At 37.2% G+C, this 20254-nt stretch overlaps 2 protein-coding genes across 7 annotated transcripts in view; one reads left to right on the top strand and one right to left on the bottom strand.

The window, feature by feature from the left end:
- The window catches only part of LOC124621764 (zinc finger protein 354B-like), a 145156-nt gene extending 138599 nt beyond the window's left edge, over positions 1-6557 (bottom strand). Inside the window, exon 1 of the mRNA XM_047147178.1 lies at positions 6429-6557. The gene's annotated coding sequence lies outside the window, so the exon portion shown is untranslated. The remainder of the gene's footprint in view (positions 1-6428) is intronic.
- Positions 6558-6618: 61 nt separating this feature from the next.
- Positions 6619-20254, top strand: part of LOC124621765 (MIT domain-containing protein 1-like) — a 108805-nt gene continuing 95169 nt past the window's right edge. The window contains exons 1-2 of one of the 6 annotated variants that reach the window (XM_047147179.1): positions 6619-6763; positions 6940-7002. The gene's annotated coding sequence lies outside the window, so the exon portion shown is untranslated. Of the gene's footprint in view, positions 6870-6939; positions 7003-20254 lie in introns of all 6 variants that reach the window. The other 5 variants (XM_047147182.1, XM_047147180.1, XM_047147183.1 and 2 more) reach the window with 5 other exon arrangements.

Raw genomic sequence — 20254 nt, 5'->3', positions numbered from 1 at the left:
GATAGTAAGTGCTCCAGGCTCTATTGGTTCAACAGGAAGGCATCGCTCTATATCAAAGGAAGATACTGAAGCAGCGGAACACATTTTTAGTTCATTGAAAGCTACTTTCAGTACAAAACAGAATGCACAGAAGTTGTATAAATTGAAACCATTATGTCTTTGGATCTTTCATATACATTTTGGAACCATTTAAAATGCTTGAAAAATGAATTTCTTACTCATCTTTCAAAACTAAAATTATGTTAAATAAGGATAGGTTTTGATTTTTATAAGCCTGTTATGTGATAATTCTGTCAGAGACAGCAAAGGACTTGGAAGAGCAGTTGAACGGAATGGACAGGGTCTTGAAAGGAGGGTATAAGATGAACACCAACAAAAGCAAAACGAGGATAATGGAATGTAGTCGAATTAAAGTGGGTGATGCTGAGGGAATTAGATTAGGAAATGAGACACTTAAAATAGTAAAGGAGTTTTGCTATTTGGGGAGCAAAATAACTGATGATGGTTGAAGTAGATAGGATATAAAGTGTAGACTGGCAATGGCAAGAAAAGCATTTCTGAGGAAGAGAAATTTGTTAACATTGAGTATAGATTTCAGTGTCAGGAAGTCATTTCTGAAAGTATTTGTATGGAGTGTAGCCACGTATGGAAGTGAAACATGGACGATAAATAGTTTGGACCAGAGAATAGAAGCTTTCAAAATCTGGTGCTACAGAAGAATGCTGAAGATTAGGTGGGTAGATCACATAACTAATGAGGAGGTATTGAACAGAGTTGGGGAGGAGTTTGTGGCACAACTTGACAAGAAGAAGGGACCGGTTGGTAGGACATGTTCTGAGGCTTCAGGGGATCACAAATTTAGCAGGGAGGGCAGTGTGGAGGGTAAAAATCATAGAGGGAGACTATGAGATGAATACACTAAGCAGATTCAGAAGGATGTAGGCTGCAGTAAGTATTGGGAGATGAAGAAGCTTGCACAGGATTGAGTAGCATGGAGAGCTGCATCAAACCAGTCTCAGGACCGAAGACCACAACAACAATGTGATAATAAAACAGGTTTTATGTATGGCAAAAATTTCAGTTGTTTATAAAACCTGTTCAACCTAAAACTGGAAGCTCTCCTTGTCAGGGAATGTAGAACTATTGATATAATCAACAGAAAATAATCAAAATTTTATGGACTGGCATTTTTGAACAAATTTTTTTTTCTGTAAATCATAACAAAGTTCAGAAAGCTACAGTGAAAGAACTTTGACAGGTAAGTCCAAATGGAGGATTTCTTTGTAATTATGAAGCAATTGTCTTACAAAAAAACCACACATCAAAACATCTAGAACTATTCCAGAGATACAGCATTTTAATTTTTTTTTTTTTCCAAATTCGCATCTTCAAAATGGTAAGCACAGTGTCATCTTTGGAGGGTTGTATCTAGGAGCAGAATTTTTTTGGAGAAAACAAAAAAATATATGTGCCTTACTTAGTCCTTAATTTTAACATATGCAAAATTCAATATCGAGACTATGAAGGAAAGATTTTTTCCTAGCCTGCCTTTATTGATATGGAGTGTGCCTTGTATATTAGTGGCATAAATTAAAGAGTGTGCTTCTGAGTTTTGTGACATTAACTTATCTGTGTAACCAGTCATTTATCAGTGGAAAGTTTACTAAATGGTTAAAAGATGCTGAAGTTAAGCCTTTGTTTATGAGAAGAGGGAAAAAATATCATCAAATTTTTGTCAGATTTCACTTTTGCTGACATTCTCAAAAATAGTAGCAAAGGTAATACACAACTAGCTTCTTAATTATGTGACAGAAAATTATATATTGTCAAAGTCACAGTTCAGACTACCAAAGGGTTTCGGTACTGAGAAGGATATCTACACATACATCAAGAATTTATATATTTTATTAGATAATAATGAGGAACCTGAAACTTGCAGCACAGGGCAGGAGCATGCAGAAGAACTCTGACTGATGTTTAAAAGAATAGGTGACCATGCACTAGATAGATGTGTACCCAGAAGAACAGTTCATAAGCGGAGGGAACATTTATGGTATACAGTCACTGTAAAGAAACTATTAAGGAACAGAGTTTACTGCATAATAGATGTGAAGAGAGCAATGTATGATGTCTTCAATGACAACTGTAAAGAAAATATTGTCAAATGATATTTCACAAAACCCCAAGAAATTCTGATTGTATGCAAAGGCAATGGTGGAACCAAAGTTAGTATCCAGTCCCTAGCAAATGAGACAGGAACTGAAATTGAGGGTAGAAAAGCAAAAGATGAAATTCTTAACTCTGTTTTCAAATGTCAGGAGAATTTCACCATTTTAATCCACGCACCACATAAATGATGAATGAAATAAGTATTAGTGTCAGTAGTATTGAGAAACAGCTGAAATCGTTAAAACTGAACAAAGCTCCAGGGCCTGATGGAATCCTTGTCAACTTCTATACTGAATTTGCAGCACAGTTAACCCCTCTTTTAACTGTAATCTATCCCACATTCCTTCAACAAAACACCTGCCCAGTTTGTGGAAAAAGGCACACATCACTCCCATCTAAAAGAAGGGTTGTAGAGGTGACCCACAAAACTACCGTCCAATACCCTTGAAACCAATTTTTGTAAAATCTTAGAACACATGCTGAGCTTAAAAATAATGAGTTATCTTGAACAGAATGACCTGCTCAATGTCAACCAGCACTGATTTCAAAAACATCAATCATGTGAAACCCAACTCGCACTTTTCTCACATGACATACTGAAAGCTTTGGATCCAGGCAATCACGTAGATGCTGTATTTCTCGATTTCCTAAAAGTATTTCACTCAGTATTTGCAACACTAACCAAAACGGCCTTGCTGTGGTGGTACTGTGAACGGCTGAAAGCAAGGGGGAAATACAGCCGTAATTTTTCCCGAAGGCATGCAGCTTTACTGGAGCTGCATCAAACCAGTCTCAGGACTGAAGACAACAACAACAACAACAACAACATGATCATACGCGGTATAGAGCGAAATTTGTGACTGGATTGAGGACTTTTCGGTAAGGAGGACGCAGCATGTTATCTTGGATGGAGACCCATCAACAGGTGTAGAAGTAACTTTAGATGTCCCCCAGGGAAGTGTGTTGGGACCCTTCCTGTTCATGTTGTGTATTAATGACCTTGGAAACAATATTAATAGGAACCTCAGACTGTTTAGACATTGCAGTTATCTATAATGAAGTATCATCTGATAGAAGCTGCATAAATATTCAGTCAGATCTTGATAGGATCTCAAAGTCGTGCAAAGATTGGCAATTTGCTTTAAATGTTTAGAAATGTAAAATTGCGCATTTCACAAAGGAAATTATGTAGTATCTTATGACTGTAATAGCAATGGGCCACAGTAGGAACTGGCCAATTCATACAAATATCTGGATGTAATCCTTTGTAGTAGGGATATAAAATTGAATGATCAAATTGGCTCAGTCATGGGTAAAGCTGGGAGTAGTTAAGTTCATTGGTAGAATACTGGAAAAGTGTAAGCAGTCTACAAAGTAGACCGCTCAAAAATCACTCGTGTGACCAGTTCTAGAATATTGCTAAAAGTGTGAGGGACCCGTATCAGGAGAGAGTCACATAGACACTGAAGGAACAGAAGTGGAAGACTCTTGAAGATAGGCATAAACTATCTTGAGAAAGTCCATTAACAAAGTTTTAGGAATCGGCTTTAAATGATTACTCTAAGAATATACTACAAACCCCTATGTATCACTCATGCAGGGACTCTGAAGATAAGATTAGAATAATTACAGCACAAACAGAGGCATTCAACCAATCGTTCTTCCCGCGCTCCATATGTGAATGGAATGGGAAGAAACACTAATAACTGGTGCAATGTGACATAACCTCTGCCATGCACTTCATGGTGGTTTGCAGGGTAGAGATGTAGATGCAGAAATTACAGGCTAAAGGTATATTTTGTTATGTGTCAAAAGCATCTGACTATGTAAATCAGAATATCCTTTTATATCTAAAAACAAAGATGATGTAACTTACCAAACAAAAAAGCGTTGGCATGTTGATAGACACACAAACACACACACAAAATTCAAGCTTTCGCAACCCACGGTTGCTTCATCAGGGAAGAGGGAAAGACGAAAGGATGTGGGTTTTAAGGGAGAGGGTAAGGATTCATTCCAGTCCCGGGAGCAGAAAGACTTACCTTAGGGGGAAAAAAGGACAGGTATACACTAGCGCGCGCACACACACGCATATATCCATTCGCACATATACAGACACAATCAGACATTTGTAACGGCAAAGAGTTTGGGCAGAGACGTCAGTCGAGGTGGAAGTACATTAGAAAGCAGTGTAACATGAAATGTTGCAAAATGGTTCAAATTCAATATCTCTGATAGGAAACAAAGGGTGTCATTAGGAAAGAAATATGTATTGAACTACCAGCTATCATTGAAATGGGAACTAATTACGTTCACTATCCTGCAATGTTCCATCTTAGGGCCCTTACTTTTTCTTGTGTATACCAATGTTCTTTTATCCGTAACATAACCAGATGCCAAATTCATTTTCTTTGGAGATGATTAAACCTTGCAATAAATAGCAAATTAAGTAGCCTTAGAAAGAAGGGATAGTGAAATTTACATGGATATTAATAAAAGGTCCTTAGCCAATTATTTGTCACTAAACTTAAAAATACACTAGATGCAGTTTAGAGCTTGTAAGAGGTTTCCACCATACGATGGCAAACAGATATAAGAAGTTTATAGTACTATATTCTAGGGATTACAGTTTGATAAGAAATTTAAGTGGGAAGAGCATACCACACACAACTACTGAAGCACCTCATTACATCTCTATTAGCAATACAAATGTTGTCAGACATATGTAACAGCTTTTGCTGGCACACTATGCCTCCTTTCAGTCCACAATGTCATAAAACATTATTTTTTTGGGGAACTCATCATGCTAGGCACTGTACTCAGTTGTTAAATGTTCCTTCTCTTGCACTCTATTCATTACCATTTTTACTACATATCAAGTGTAAACAGTATGGCCTTAATTTACATGAACACATTTCTAAAAGTGGAGGCACCCCCACAGGAAAAGTGAGCATGTGACGACAAACTATGTCTATAAGACATATACGAGTAGTTTGAGAATTATTACTCTCACCCAATAACGCCTTTCAAATGGCCCACATTAGTGCACAACAGTCACTTTAAGGTTAGTTAAATTCTACACTGGTCGCATAAATAACCATAACATTGTCTAGAGAAACAGTGAATGGTGTTTTTCACATTTAAAATAAAATGCCGCTTCCAACATTAAAAATTCACTGAATTTCACAATATGATCCACACTACTGCTCAGACAATAGTTTCGAACATACGTCCTTCTTATCGGCTAAATGAGACATACTTCGACCAATATTTCAATGTAGAGTAAAAGGGCCACCATTAAATCCATCACAATCACATTAAAACAAAAGCCTGATAATAATAAACCATTCTTCAATTTTCGTCACCAGCACAGAATTTGATGTCAGTATTCTAGATGGAAAAACTGTGGTCTCTTTAATTTATTAGGGATGAAGTATTTCGTCCATTACTATACTTTTGTGTGCAATTATTTACGCGTATTGTTTACGTTAATAAGAAGTTATCTGCTTACGGAAAGTTGTGAATATCACGATCGCGTGAGTAACACTAATTACAAGCACATTATGTCGTGCTTTTTTAAAAAGAAATAAGGACATTAAACCAAGCTGATTCCTTTACACATAAATCTTGGCAGCTTTATTATTAACTATATAATAAAACCTAACAGTTTTCTTATTTAGTGTATTAAGTATTTATGATGTTCGTCTGGGAAGGATAACAGTATTTCACATTACGTTCCGCAAAAGACATGGAAAGAAATACGCTCTCCTCGCGACGAATCGCATATATTGCACCGAAATGTAACAGTATTTTAACAAATATTTGGAGATTGACCGTATAACTCAACATAGATTAAAAAGATTTTATTGAAGACTCAAGCTGAACGAAATGAATGTAGGAAGTAAACATAATGGAGTTTAAATATATGTTGTCTCTCACTTTGGTTATTGTCCCCTCAAACATAAACACCACCTTCTCCACATAACAAAGAAACATGAGAAACGGAGATTAGATGGGGAAAGGTAAACTCATTTTCTCTTTTATTAAGGTGGGTGAAACTGAATTGCGCGTATTTGCATTACTAGTGTACTACAGCACTCCAAACGTTTTAATAAGTACAACTGAAAAGTCAAAAGGAAGCCATCACACCAAAACAAGTGACGAACGAGTGGAGTTGCAAGGTCACACTTTGTATGAGACAGCTCCCACTTTTCACATTGAGATACTCCGCACCTTGGACATAAAATTCATTCACTCACCTCAGTAAAGCTGTACCAAAGCCAATGTCTCCGTTTATAGCGCCATCATAATGTTTAATATACTAGAAAATTAACTTGTAAACGAAACTCATGAGACCCATAGCAAAATGTGACAACAATGCCTCCATTAAGCGGAAGTCGCTTGAACTTCCGGAAAAAGTAGAAGTCTCGGCTACAAGCTACCTAGAGGGCAGCGCAGTATTAATATGGCTACTGAGTTTGTTGTCATAACACGAAATATCAGCTGGTGGAGTTTGGCGTAAAGTGTACGGACAACTAATTGTGTTATATTGTTATCTTTTGCCCAGCAGATGAAAAAGAAAATATTTATCCATGTGCGAAAATATACTCGCGTACAGTATATATCAGTTAACCTTTAATTCTGTGTAATATTTTGGTGGTTTACCGTATTTTAATGGACACATTCATCCGGAGTTAAATGTAACGAATATAAGATTAAAATAAATTACGTTATTATTTTTAGAAAATTAAATTATTTCACATTTTGCAGGAATATCAGCGTTCTGAAGCATATCAGCGCCGGTACTTTGTGTTTATTACTGTTGTGTTTTATGTACGTATTGAGATGTGTCAGTTTTTCTGATAAATGTTTTTCCTAACTAACGTTTTGTAATACAAAATATTTTTTGTGATGCAGTTTTCTGATACGTAACTGAAAATTAGCTCGACCTTCATTTTGATAAATTTGTTTTTATACAGATAAATATTAGTAACTGTTTTAAATTATTGTTGTTGTATTCAATCCAGAGACTGGTTTGATGCAGCTCTCCATGCTACGCTGCCCTGTGCAAGCTTCTTCATCTCCCAGTATCTGCTGCAACCTACATCCTTGTGAATCTGTTTAGTCTATTCATCTCTTGGTCTCCCTCTACGATTTTTACCCTCCACGCTGCCCTCCAATACTAAACTGGTGATGCCTTGATGCCTCAGAATATGTCCTACTAATCGATCCCTTCTTCTAGTCAAGTTGTGCCGCAAATTTCTCTTCTCCCCAATTCTATTCAATACCTCCTCATTAGTTATGTGATCTACCCATCTAATCACCATTCTTCTGTAGCACCACATTTCGAGTTTTAAATTATAAGATCTGTAAGCTATCTGTATGTGGGGAAAATGTGTTATAAGATTTTTTATTTATTATTTTATTTTTTATTTATTTATTTATTTATTTTTTTTTTTTTTTTTTGAGAAGTATATAATTTTTTACTAAGCGTGTGTGGGTATCTGTTTGTTGGGGGGAGGTTAGGGCTATGGAAAAGGTTTAGTGGTTATATTGCTATCTGCATTAAAACATAGCTAATATATGTTTCTGTATTGCCAGTAGGTTTCACCGTTTTGTCATTTTCTGCAAATCTTATCATGAGCAAAGCCTTCTATAATGTGGAACGAATAAAGGTGTGCATTAACAGGCAGAAGCAGTTAATTCAGTCCAATACATTGAAAACTAAGCATCATTAGACTGCTATAAACTATTTATACTTTCCTTTATTAAGCATTCATTACTCCGTAACATTAGCAGGAAGGCAACTGCTTCTAAAAATTTGTAATATTAAAGATGCTCTTAATTTCCTATTGCTAGCTTCATATTTACATGGCCACATTGGCATCTGTCATAGAACAATTATCTGTATATGGTAAGTATTATTATTGTGTCTTGTCATTCAGCTTCCAAGAATTTTCAGTTGAAGCATGTAGATAATCAGATAATATGCTGATAAAAAATTTAAAATTGTTAGTTTCATTTCCTAGATGTCTACAGTTTTTTGTTTTATATCTGATGAGAGCTTTTTGAAGGCATTTGGACCAGGGTTATAATAGGGAGTTAAATCTACTTGAAAAGTGTTTTTGTGTCTCATAGTTTGCTTCTGTAAATCATGGTTCATCCGAAACTGGTTTTTATTATTAGCAATAAATATAATGGAGGAGTAAACATACATGGAAGTAAGTAATAATTATGAGATCTTTGATGAGGTTGATGAAATTTGCGGTTTTAAATTGTCACTGAGTGTGATGTTTTAGTGATTAAAAAGCTGCAGTAAAAGTAATAGCAAATTGTAAGTTTAACTGGGTCGACCAAAGCGTCCGATCCCACCCGTCGGCTTTGATCCGTGACGTAAGGCTGTTATGGTGTGTGACGTCACGACGGCGCGGAATTTAGTTTGTGAGAGTGGCGTGTTTGTAGGTGTCATTTTGATGCGATCGGTGGTGCTCTCTGGTGGTGTGTTAGGTGATGTTTTTGGTTTAGTTTGCGAGTGTGGCGTTGTGTGTGAATTTTGGTAAATTGTTTTTTTTATGTCTTTGGTAGGTATGGATATGACTGACAGGGTCAACAGTTTTCGTTTGTCGGCTATTATGGGGGACAGTGCGTTGTCTCTAATAAAATTTCTTCAACTATTCGGATTTTTGGATGAAGTCATGAAGTGTTCAGTATGTCGGGAAGAAATGACGCTTACTTAAAGTTCCAGCGTCTCGGACCAGGGACGGCTGTATGTGGAGATGTCGTAAGGATAACAGGTCAAGGGAAGTGTTCGATCCCAATGTGTGTCTCTGAATATTGGTATCGGGAGATGTTTTTGAGCTATATAGGTCAAGGGAAGTGTTAGTTCCTAATTTATGGGATCTGGAGCTGCTGTTGAGCTATATAGGTCAAGGGAAGTGTTTGATCCCAATTTATGGGATCTGGAGCTGCTGTTGAGCTATATAGTTCAAGGGAAGTGTCTGATTCCAGATGATGTGTTTAGTGGTATTTGGGTGAGTTTTGTGATGTCAGTTTTTTTCGTTGTTTTGCGTGGTTTTGTATGGAGGTGGGTGTCTAAATTTGTATATATTTAGTTTGTCCCCACCCAAAAAACCCCTATTTCTCGCGCTTGTCCCATTAGTGTCATTAGGCTTTTTGTGGAACTTGTGTGTGTTTGTTTTTCAATGTATTTTCATCCTCATAATGTGTACGTAATGACTTTATATGCGCCGTATTGGAATCATGGTTTATGGTCGTTTCCGCCATATTTGTGACGTCATGGGTCAAAGCAGACGGGCGGGATCGGATGCTTTCATATTTCCGTTTAACTATTGTGTATCTGCAGTATACATGTGTTAGCATACACTTATTTATGGTAGTTCAGTGTCACCAAATAGTCATAATATACATTGTAAGTGCTAAAGTATTGTAAGCAATAATCAGTATTTTGTAAAGACAAGTTACGAGCTTTTAATCAATTTAAAGGAAAACAAATAATTAATTGCACTGCTGTATTTTGCTGAATGTTTGTTCAGTTTATAATTGTGTGGCAAACAGACCTAAACCTAATCTCAAGTCTGTATAGTACTGGCAGGTAAATCACGTACGGGAAACTTCACCTTTCGTTGTGAAAGATTTAGTAATCTATTACTTAGCAAATTCAGTAATGTTTATATATATATATATATATATATATATATATATATATATATTTAAATAGAATATCAAAAATTTGTAATTACAGTTTTTCATTGAACAACTATCACTGAATAATTTGTTTAGGTTAAAAAATACTGCCACAATCAACAGTTGTGGAAGGTGCTGCAGAGCAGTGAGAATGCTCAACAGTGTGAAGACAGCCTTTTTTTCCATGTTGGTTGTGGTAAAGGAACTGGCTTGGATGTAGATGTGGCTAACCTTTTGCACTGTAGTATTTGTCTATCACTCCACAACTGTTGATACAGAACAGCCGATCTGGCAGTAGAAGCAGCAGAATTAGTTGCAGTTGATAGCAGTGAAGTTAGGAATAGGATAGGTTGCTGGACTGTGGTCAGACCTGCTGGATCAACAAGAGGTTGAAGAGATGCTGCCAGTCTGCTATCTTCAGTCTAGATGTCTCCAACAGCTTCATTGCTTTGGAGACTGGACAACCCTACAGGCATTCCAAAGAGCTCAGGACCACTGTGATAAGATGAGGGAAAAAGTGCAAGTTATGACTAACTGTAGTCAGAGGGTCAGGAAGGTGAGGGTCCTGCAAGGGAGTAGTCACAGGAGGTGAATGGGCTCAGCAATACCATCAGCAATTTAGGCTCTATGAGGGAAGATCACGGCAAAGAAGATCATGATGTGGTGTATTTGGTTATGCGAGGGGGGGTCATGTTCAGTTTTAACTACAACTTCAGCTACTCACTTGAGAATAGTGTCAACCAAAGACTAGTGATGTTTCTCACACAAATGAGATTGAGTCATTCTTTGGATGATACCCAAGCCCTGGATGATGCACTCTGTCAGATGTTCAGTACAGAATGGAGCCATGACACATAGGTGCAATTGACACATCACATGTCATACAATCGATTGCCCCACACTTGGCATGGTCTACATCTGAATGTTTCCAGTAAGAGGTTACGTACAGGACTGGTACCTAGAAGCATTCAGTGTAATTGGAGCACTGTGATTTCCAGTATTTTCACTAGGCCTTTTTAGGGGAAATTTTACCAAAAGACCGCTTCGGAGACAGTTGCAACCATCAGTGGAGATGGGAAAAAAATCATAATACATTTATATTTTTCCATAAAAACATAAGAAGCCTGCTAAATGATAAAGAAGAGCTATATTATCACTACAGGAAACTGAAAAAAACACAAGGTTTTTTTTACAGGTTTGTTGTGCATAACAGAACATCATTTGTAAGTCCCAAAAAAGCAACACATTTACCTACATGGGTACAAGTTAGTATCACATTACTGTGGGTATAATATGCAGGAAAAGGGAGGGAGCTACTTAGATAGATAAAGAGCAGTTCACAATTCCAGGCCATAGACTTTAATAAGCTGTGCATTGAACAGCTCATTGAATGCTGTACATCAGTAAGAGACATAGAAACACACGGAACAGTAGTTCAGACATTGTGCAGGACCCAAACAGGAAATTTTGAAACTTCATTAAGCAATTAGAGATGGTATATGTTGAGTTTTCAATATTGATTTCGTCTAGGATAGTTCTGATTGAGTGCACTTGAAGTTGCTAATGTCCTGCTGTGGTTTGAGCCCCACAGTAACATTCACAACAAGAATAGGAGGATGTGTTCTAACAATGATTGATAATTTATTTGTAAATTGAACTATCTTTTATGAAACAGGTGAGAGTCCCATAATAAATGTTTTATTTGATCATGATTATCAATGGTTAAAAGTAAAGTGTCCCCATCAATCAGGTTTAACTAAGGAAAGTGTAGATGCTGACTCAGTTATGCTGTTCAAAGGGAATTTACAGGATGAGACATAGGAAGAGGTTTAACAAGGACGCAGTGGATGAGAAATTTAATTTTTTCCTCTAAATATTTGTACAATACTATGGATCCACTTTTCCTTGACCACAGGTCAGGGACAATTACAGTGTAAGCTGAGGGAAAGGGTGGCCAGCATCTGGCTTTAAAGTATTATGTGTTAGGAAGAGAGAGCTTTATTGCAGAGTAGGCTATAGCCAAGACTTATAAACTCACTACAAATAGTATGGCAAATTCTTCTCCAGTCTGCAAAAAAGACAAAACGTGTGTACTTATGCACAAAATGTTAAGAATTCCAAGAACAAGGCAGGGTCAATGTGGAACATTATCAGTCATTCAGCAAATGATATTCAACTCCTTGATGACAGCAGCAGTGAGGCAGATGATATTAGATTCTAATCCTTGGCCACTACATAGTATTAATTCTCCCAAAAAACAGCTGAAATCACAGAGACAAAAGTAAACTATCATAAGCAGATCTATTGAATTAGCATCTCATTCATTATGGAGTGATGCTGACTCAATTTATGAAGGAAGCAGATGAAAAGCTATGGTACACACTGTGGAAGCAAAACAATATTGCCATTTTCCTGATATCAGCTGATAGTGCATGTAGTGTTACAATTGTGTAATAACGTGTTTCCATTGATTAATAGTGAGAAATGTATGAACAGTGTAGCACTACTGTTTTACGTTATTAAGCAAATTCTTTAAAAGCAGTACTGTATATAGGGACAAATCGAATGAGGTGACTCTGTTTTAAACAGACTGGTCTTGTATTTGGGAAGAGGGAGGCTTCAATCTCCATCTGGCCGTTGGGATTTAGATTTTCCATTATTTTCTTAAGTTATTTCAGGCACATGCCAGAATAGTTCCTAATACAAGGCCATTCTTGTCAAACTAGACTTGTTAGTGTGTAAATGCCTGTATACATGTTGTTGTTCCCCCCCCCCTCCCCCAATGTAGAGAAGGTATTTTTTCCCCCTACTGCTACCACCAACACTTGAAGTGACATTGCAAACTCCACCACAGGTCATCAGTTTTGCCAAATCTTCTGTTAGAGATAGATCACAAAAATCATTAGGTCACTAAAAAACAGTAACCTATGTGGATATGATTGTATTTTTAACCAAAATACTAGAATCTTGTGCTAACTTTTTTATTTCTAATGTCGTCCTTGAATTAACTTTTCAACCAGTCAAAGAGTCAAGTCTGTTTATCAACCCATCTCCTTTCACATGTTCTCAGAAATTGATGAGAAGGTAGCATACAGCATAATATTGAACATCTCAGCTCAGTTGTGCTTCTGTAAAAACTTATGTATTGAGAAAGCAATATATAATCTCATGGATTCAGTTTTGGTAGAATTAAACAAAACAAAAAATGTTGGCATTTTCTATGATCTTGCCAATCCCTTTGCTTGTGTAGCTCATAAAACTCCACTAGATGTGTTAAAAGTATTCCCCTTACATGGATAGAATTGCATCCTTAACATTAGAAGACAGAGTATCACATTAATAAGTGATAAGGCAGGTATAAAACTGAATTCAGGATAGAGAAACATTAAACATCGTATCCCACATTCCTCTTATTGACTGACACAAATGATTTATTTGGGAATGGAAGACGCTTCACAAACTATATGTTTGCTGACAAGATAAGTATATTGAGCAAATGTTCCAAACACAGCCAGGAGAACAAGGGAATGGGCTTACAGCTGCTTCATAGCTAACAACTTAAATCTTGATCTTACAAAATCTCATGCTGCACAGATCCAGACAAGTCAAAATGACTTACAGGCACCAGATGTAATCAGTGGGCATACACTGGCGACCAGCATCACTTTGAAATCTTATAGTTTGGTTTCAGGGTTTAGTGAAATTCAAATAGTGTATTGCTATTGTGCCTGCACCAAAATGTGTGAGCTTCTTAGTTGTAAGCCTTTTGATTGGTACAGTTTGATCCAGTAGAACAGTTTTATAAACATTCTTGCTACTGGTGGAACTGCAGAACATCAGCGCATGTCCTATTCCTCGGTGGGCAAGTCCCAGAGGAGATAGAGTGCGTGCTTCAGTGCCCTGTTCTGATTCGTCTTTAGGCACTGCAATGTGTGTCACCCTGCACAACTGCTGCATACTCCAGCAGTGACTCTATGACTGCTTTGTAGAGTTTCAGACCAAGGTGATCTGGTCGGGATGGCATGGGGTTCAGCACTAGCTACAGTTGTTCAGTGGTCTTGATGCATGATTCCTGCTTTGGGCATAAATAGGCTGTGGTTCATATGTGAAGTTATGAGGCATCCAGCTGGAGAATAAACTGAGGTTGCACCAGGTTATAGATAAGTTACCCAAAAAGCTCAGTCCTACCTGATTTGCGCATAGAAATCTTTCTCTTATTATGTAGACTCACAGACAGGATTCTTTGCATACTTTCATTCAGTACTTTCCTATGGCATAATCTTCTGGGGCAAGGTCAAAAAAGAATTTACCCTACAGAAGCATGTAATAAGAATATTGTGTAGAGTTGATAACAGACATCTTACAGAAACCTCTTCATGAACGTAGATATTCTTGCACGGAACATACCAATACATATGCTCTCTAACCAACATCTTGTAATAATCTCTTTATGAACATACGTTTTCTTACACTTAACATACCAATAGATTGTTGTTGTTGTCTGTCTTTAATCCAGAGACTGGTTTGATGCAGCTCTACATGCTACACTATTCGGTGCAAGCTTCTTCATCTCCGAGTAACTACTGCAACCTACATCGTGAATCTGTTTGGAGTTCATGCCTTGGGCTCCTCTACAATTTTTACCTTCTGCAGTTCCCTCCAATACTAAATTGATGATCCCTTGATGCCTCAGAACATGTCCTACCAACCAATACATTCTTCTAGCCAAGTTGTGCCACAAGATCCTTTTCGCCCCAATTCTATTCAGTACCCCCTCATTAGTCACATGATCTGCCCATCTAATCTTGAGCATTGTTCTGTAGCACCACATTTCAAAAGCTTCTCTTCCCTTCTTGTCTAAACTAGTTATTGTCCATGTTTCACTTCCATACATGGCTACACTCCATACTAATACTTTCAAGAAAGACTTCTTAACATTTAAATCTATACTCGATGTTAAGAAATTTCTCTTCTTCAGAAACGCTTTCCTTGCCATTGCCAGTCTGCGTTTTATACCCTCTCTACTTCGACCATCTTCAGTTATTTTACTCCCCAAATAGCAAAACTCATCCACTACTTGAAGTGTCTCATTTCCTAATCTAATTCCCTCAGCATCACCTGATTTAATTCAACTACATTGCATTATCCCTGTTTTGCTTTTGTTGATGTCCATCTCATATCCTCCTTTCAAGACACTGTCCATTCCATTCAATTGCTCTTCCAGGTCCTTTGCTGTCTCTGACAGAATTGAAATGTCATCAGCAAACCTCAAAGTTTTTATTTCTTCTCAGTGGATTTTAATTCCTATTTTTATATTCACTCCCTTCCCAACTGCTGCTTCCCTTTCATGCCACTCGACTCTTATAACTGCCATCTGGTGTCTTTACAAATTGTAAATAGCATTTTGCTCTCTTTATTTGACCCCTGCTACCTTTGGAATTTTCAAAAGCTTTCTCTTAGTCTACAAATGCTAGGAATGGAGGTTTGTCTTTCCTTAATCTATCTTCTAAGATAAGTCATAGGGTCAGTATTGCCTCACATGTTCCAACATTTCTATGGAATCCAAACAGATCTTTCCCGAGGTCGACTTCTACCAGTTTTTCCATTTGTCTGTAAAGAATTCATGTTAGTATTTTTGCAGCCATGACTTATTAAACTGATAGTTCAGTAATTTTCACACATGTCAACACTTGCTTTCCTTATGATTGGAATTGTTACATTTTTCATGAAGTTTAAGGGTATTTTGCCTGTCTCATACATCTTGCTCACCAGATGGTAAAGTTTTGTCAGGGCTCACTCTCCCAAGGCTGTCAGTAGTTCTAATGGAATATTGGCCTTGTTCTGACTTAGGTCTTTCAGTGCTCTGTCAAACTCTTCACGCAGTATCATATTCCCTATTTCATCTTCATCTACGTCCTCTTCCATTTCCGTAATATTGCCCTCAACTGCATTGCCCTTGTATAGACTCTCTATATTTATTTTTATTTATTTACACATCAAGTTCCTTAGGACCAAATTGAGGAGCAAATCTCGAAGGTCATGGAACATGTCAGTACATGAAATTACAACATAAAAATAATAACAGATAAAAATGAAATGTTTATGAACCCGAAAATAGTGAAGCCATAGGTGTAAGTAAACACAGTCAACAATACAACAAGAATCAGTTTAATTTTTCAAGGAACTCCTTGACAGAATAGAAAGAGTGACCCATGGGGAAACTTTTCAGTTTCGATTTCAAAGCATGTGGATTACTGCTAAGGTTTTATAATCCTTGTGGTAGCTTATTGAAAATGTATGCAGCAGTATACTGCACACCTTTCTGCACAAGAGTTAAGGAAGTCCGATCCAAATGCCCATTTTATTTCTGCCGAGTATTAACTGATTGAAAGCTCCTTATTCTTGTGAATAAGCTAATATTGTGAACAAGAAATGACAGTAACAAGTATATGTATTGAGTGGCCAATGTTAAAATACACAGATTCGTGAACAGGGACCAACAAGAGATTTGTGAACTTACATGACTTATTGCCCAGACTGCCGGTTTCTGTGCCAAAAATATCCTTTTAGAATGGGAAGAGTTACCCCAAAATATAATACCATATGATGTAAGGGAATGAAAATTAGCAAAGTATACTAATTTTCATATTGAACAATCACTCACTTCGAATACCATTTGAATAGTAAAAATGGCAGCATTTTGTCTTTGAACAAGATCCTGAATGTCTACTTTCCACGACAGTTTACTATCTATCTGAACACCTAGGAATTTGAACTGTTCAGTTCCACTAATCATATGCCCATTCTGTGATATTAAAATGTCAGGTTTTGTTGAATTGTGCATTAGAAGCTGTAAAAACTGGCTCTTTCTGTGATGTAGTGTTGTTTATTTTCAACAAGCCATGAACTGCACTATTTGAAACAGAGCCAGTGTTGCACACAACATCCTTTACTACCAAGCTAGTGTCATCAGCAAACAGAAATATTTTAGAGTTACCCGTAATACTAGAGGGCATATCATTTATATAAATAAGGTACAGGAGTGGCCCCAACACTGATACCTGGGGCACCCCCCCCCCCGCCCCCCCATTTGACTGTGTGCCCCACTCAGACCGCACATCACAGCCATTCTCAACACAATTATAATGACCTTTTGCTGTCTGTTGCTAAAGTAAAAAGTGAATCAATTGTGAGCTACTCCCCGTATTCCATACTGGTCCAACTTCTGGAGCAATATTTTGTGATCAACACAATCAAATGCCTTAGTTAAATCAAAAAATATGCCTAGTGTTTGAAACCTTTTGTTTAACCCATCCAATACCTCACAGAGAAAGGCGAATATTACATTTTCGGTTGCGAAATGACTTCTAAAGCCAAACTGTACATTTGATAGCAAATTGTGTGCTATAAAATGATCAATTATCCTTACATACACAGCCTCTTCAATAACTTCAGCAAACACTGGTGGCATAGAAATAGGTCTAAAATTGTCTACATTATCCCTTTCTCCCTTTTGATAAAGTGGCTTTACTAGTGAGTACTGTAATCATTCAGGAAACTGACTGCTCCTAAAGGACAGATTACAAATATGGCTAAATACAGGGCTAACATGTGCAGCACAGTACTTTAATATCTGCTAGGCACTCCATCGTATCCATGAGAGTCCTTAGTCTTCAGTGATTTAATTATTGGCTCAATTTCCCCCTTGTCTGTATCACAAAGGAGAATTTCAGACATCAATCTCGGCGAGGCATTTGCTAAGAGAGTTATATGATTCCCTGTAGAATCTAAATTTTTATTTAACTCACCAGCAATGCTCAGAAAATGGTTGTTAAATACTGTACATATATCTGATTTATCAGTAACAGAAATATTTTTACTACGAACCGACTTGATATCGTCAACCTTGTGCTGCTGACCAGACACTTCCTTCACAACTGACCACATGGTTTTAATTTTATCATATGCATTAGCTATTCTGCTTGTGTACAACAAGCTCTTTGCCTTCCTAATAACATTTTTAAGCACCTTACAGTACTGTTTGTAATGGGCTATTGTAGCTTGATTGTGACTACTTGTAACATTGTGATATAATTCCCACTTTTTTCTACATGATTTCCTTATCCCACTAGTCAACCACCCAGGCTGCCTTTTACTGTTAGTACTCCATTTAGAATGGTCTATTGGAAAGCAACTCTCAAAGAGCATGAGAAATGTGTTAAGGAAAGCATTATATTTGTCATCCATGTTATCAGCACTATAAACATCCTGCCGCTCTTGTTCCTTGATGAGGTTTAAAAAACTCTCTATTGCTGTTGGGTTAACTTTCCTACATAGTTTGTAATTATATGTGACATCTGTTTGTGTACAAAAGCCTTTTAGTGTTAAAATTTGTGCATCATGGTCTGAAATGCCATTCATCCTTTTTCTAGCAGAATGCCCATGACTGGACTACTGTTCTCCTGCAACCTAGGTGGAAAAAACACATTCTACATCAGATCATATGAATTTAGATCATCTACCAACGTCCTTTTTCTTGCACCATCATACACAAAATTAATATTGAAATCACCACATATAACTAATTTCTCGTACTTCGTATAAAGTGAATCAAGAACCCTCTCTAGCTTGAAAAGAAATGTTCTGAATTCAGAGTTAGGGGACCTATCACCAACAACAATTAGAAGTTTAGTTTCACTAAATTCAATGGCTGCTGCACAACATTCAGATATCTGTCAGTGCAGTGTCGTGTTACATCTGTGGACTCAAATGGAATAAACAGTATTCCATTTATTACGTACATGGCCACACCCCTACCCCGCAAGGAACTCCTTGAAAAACAGGCAGCTAATATGTATCCTGGTAAAGGAAGCCACTGAATTGTCAAATTATTTGAGTGGTGCTCCGATATATCAATGATTTCAAAGTCAACATCTATAAGCAGTTCAGTAAGTTTATCACTAATACCTCTTATATTTTGATGAAATACTCCTTCCACCTTTCTGCCTTCCCGTATTTGCTTAGAACTGGTTTTCCATCTGAGCTCTTGATATTCATACAAGTGATTCTCTTCTCTCCAAAGGTGTCTTTAATGTTCCTGTAAGCAGTATCTGTCTTACCCCTAGTGAGATAAGCCTCTACATCCTTACATTTGTCCTCTAGCCATCCCTGCTTAGCCATTTTGCACTTCCTGTCGATCTCATTTTTGAGACGTTTGTATTCCTTTCTGCCTGCTTCATTTACTGCATTTTTATATTTTCTCCTTTCATCAATTAAATTCAATATTTCTTCTGTTACCCAAGGATTTCTGCTAGCCCTCGTCTTTTTACCTACTTGATCATCTGCTGCCTTCACTATTTCACCCCTCAAAGCTACCCATCTTATTCTACTGTATTTATTTTCCCCTTCTTGTCAATCGTTCCCTAGTGCTCTCTCTGAAACTCTCTACAACCCCTGGTTCTCTCGGTTTATCCAGGTCCAATCTACTTAAATTCCCTCCTTTTTGCAGTTTCTTAAGTTTTAATCTGCAGTTCATAACCAATAGACTGTGGTCAGTGTACACATCTACCCCTTGGAAATGTCTTACAATCTAAAACCACCGAACTTCAATAATTCCTAAATCTCTGTCTTACCATTACACAATCTATCTGAAACCTTCCAGTGTCTCCAGGCCTCTTCCATGTAAACAACTTTCGTTCATAATTCTTAAACCAAGTTATGCTCTGTGCAAAATTCTACCAGGTGGCTTCTCTTTCGTTCCTTATCCCCATTCCATATTCACTAACAACTTTGCCTTCTCTTCCTTTTCCTACTATCGAATTCCAGTCCCTCATAACTATTAAATTTTTGTCACCATTCACTATCTGAATTATTTATTTTATATCATCGTACATTTCTTCAATCTGTTTGTCATCTGTGGAGATAGTTGGTGTATAAACTTGTACTACTGTGGGAGGCGTGGGCTTCGTCTCTATCTTTGCTGCAATAATGCGTTCACTATGCTGTTCGTAGTAGCTTACCCATGCATCCTATTAATTTTTTTTTTTAATTATTATTAAACCTACTCCTGCATTACCCCTATTTGATCTTGTATTTATAACCCTATATTCACCTGACAAGAAATCATGTTCCTCCTGCCACTGAACTTCACTAATTCCCACCATATCTAGCTTTAACCTATCCATTTCCCTTTTTAAATTTTCCAACCTACCTTCCCAATTAAGGGATCTGACATCCCATACTCCAATCTGTAGAACGCCAGTTTTCTACCTCCTGATAATGACATTCTCCTGAGATCTGAATGGGAGACTATTTTACCTCCGGAATATTTTACCCAAGAGGACGCCATCATCATTTAACCATGCAGTAAAGCTGCATGCCC

Source organism: Schistocerca americana, chromosome 7 (genome assembly GCF_021461395.2).
Source record: "Schistocerca americana isolate TAMUIC-IGC-003095 chromosome 7, iqSchAmer2.1, whole genome shotgun sequence".
NCBI classification, from domain to species: domain Eukaryota; kingdom Metazoa; phylum Arthropoda; class Insecta; order Orthoptera; family Acrididae; genus Schistocerca; species Schistocerca americana.
The sequence above is the reverse complement of the archived record's forward strand: the minus strand, read 5'-3'. Positions and strand labels throughout refer to the sequence as shown.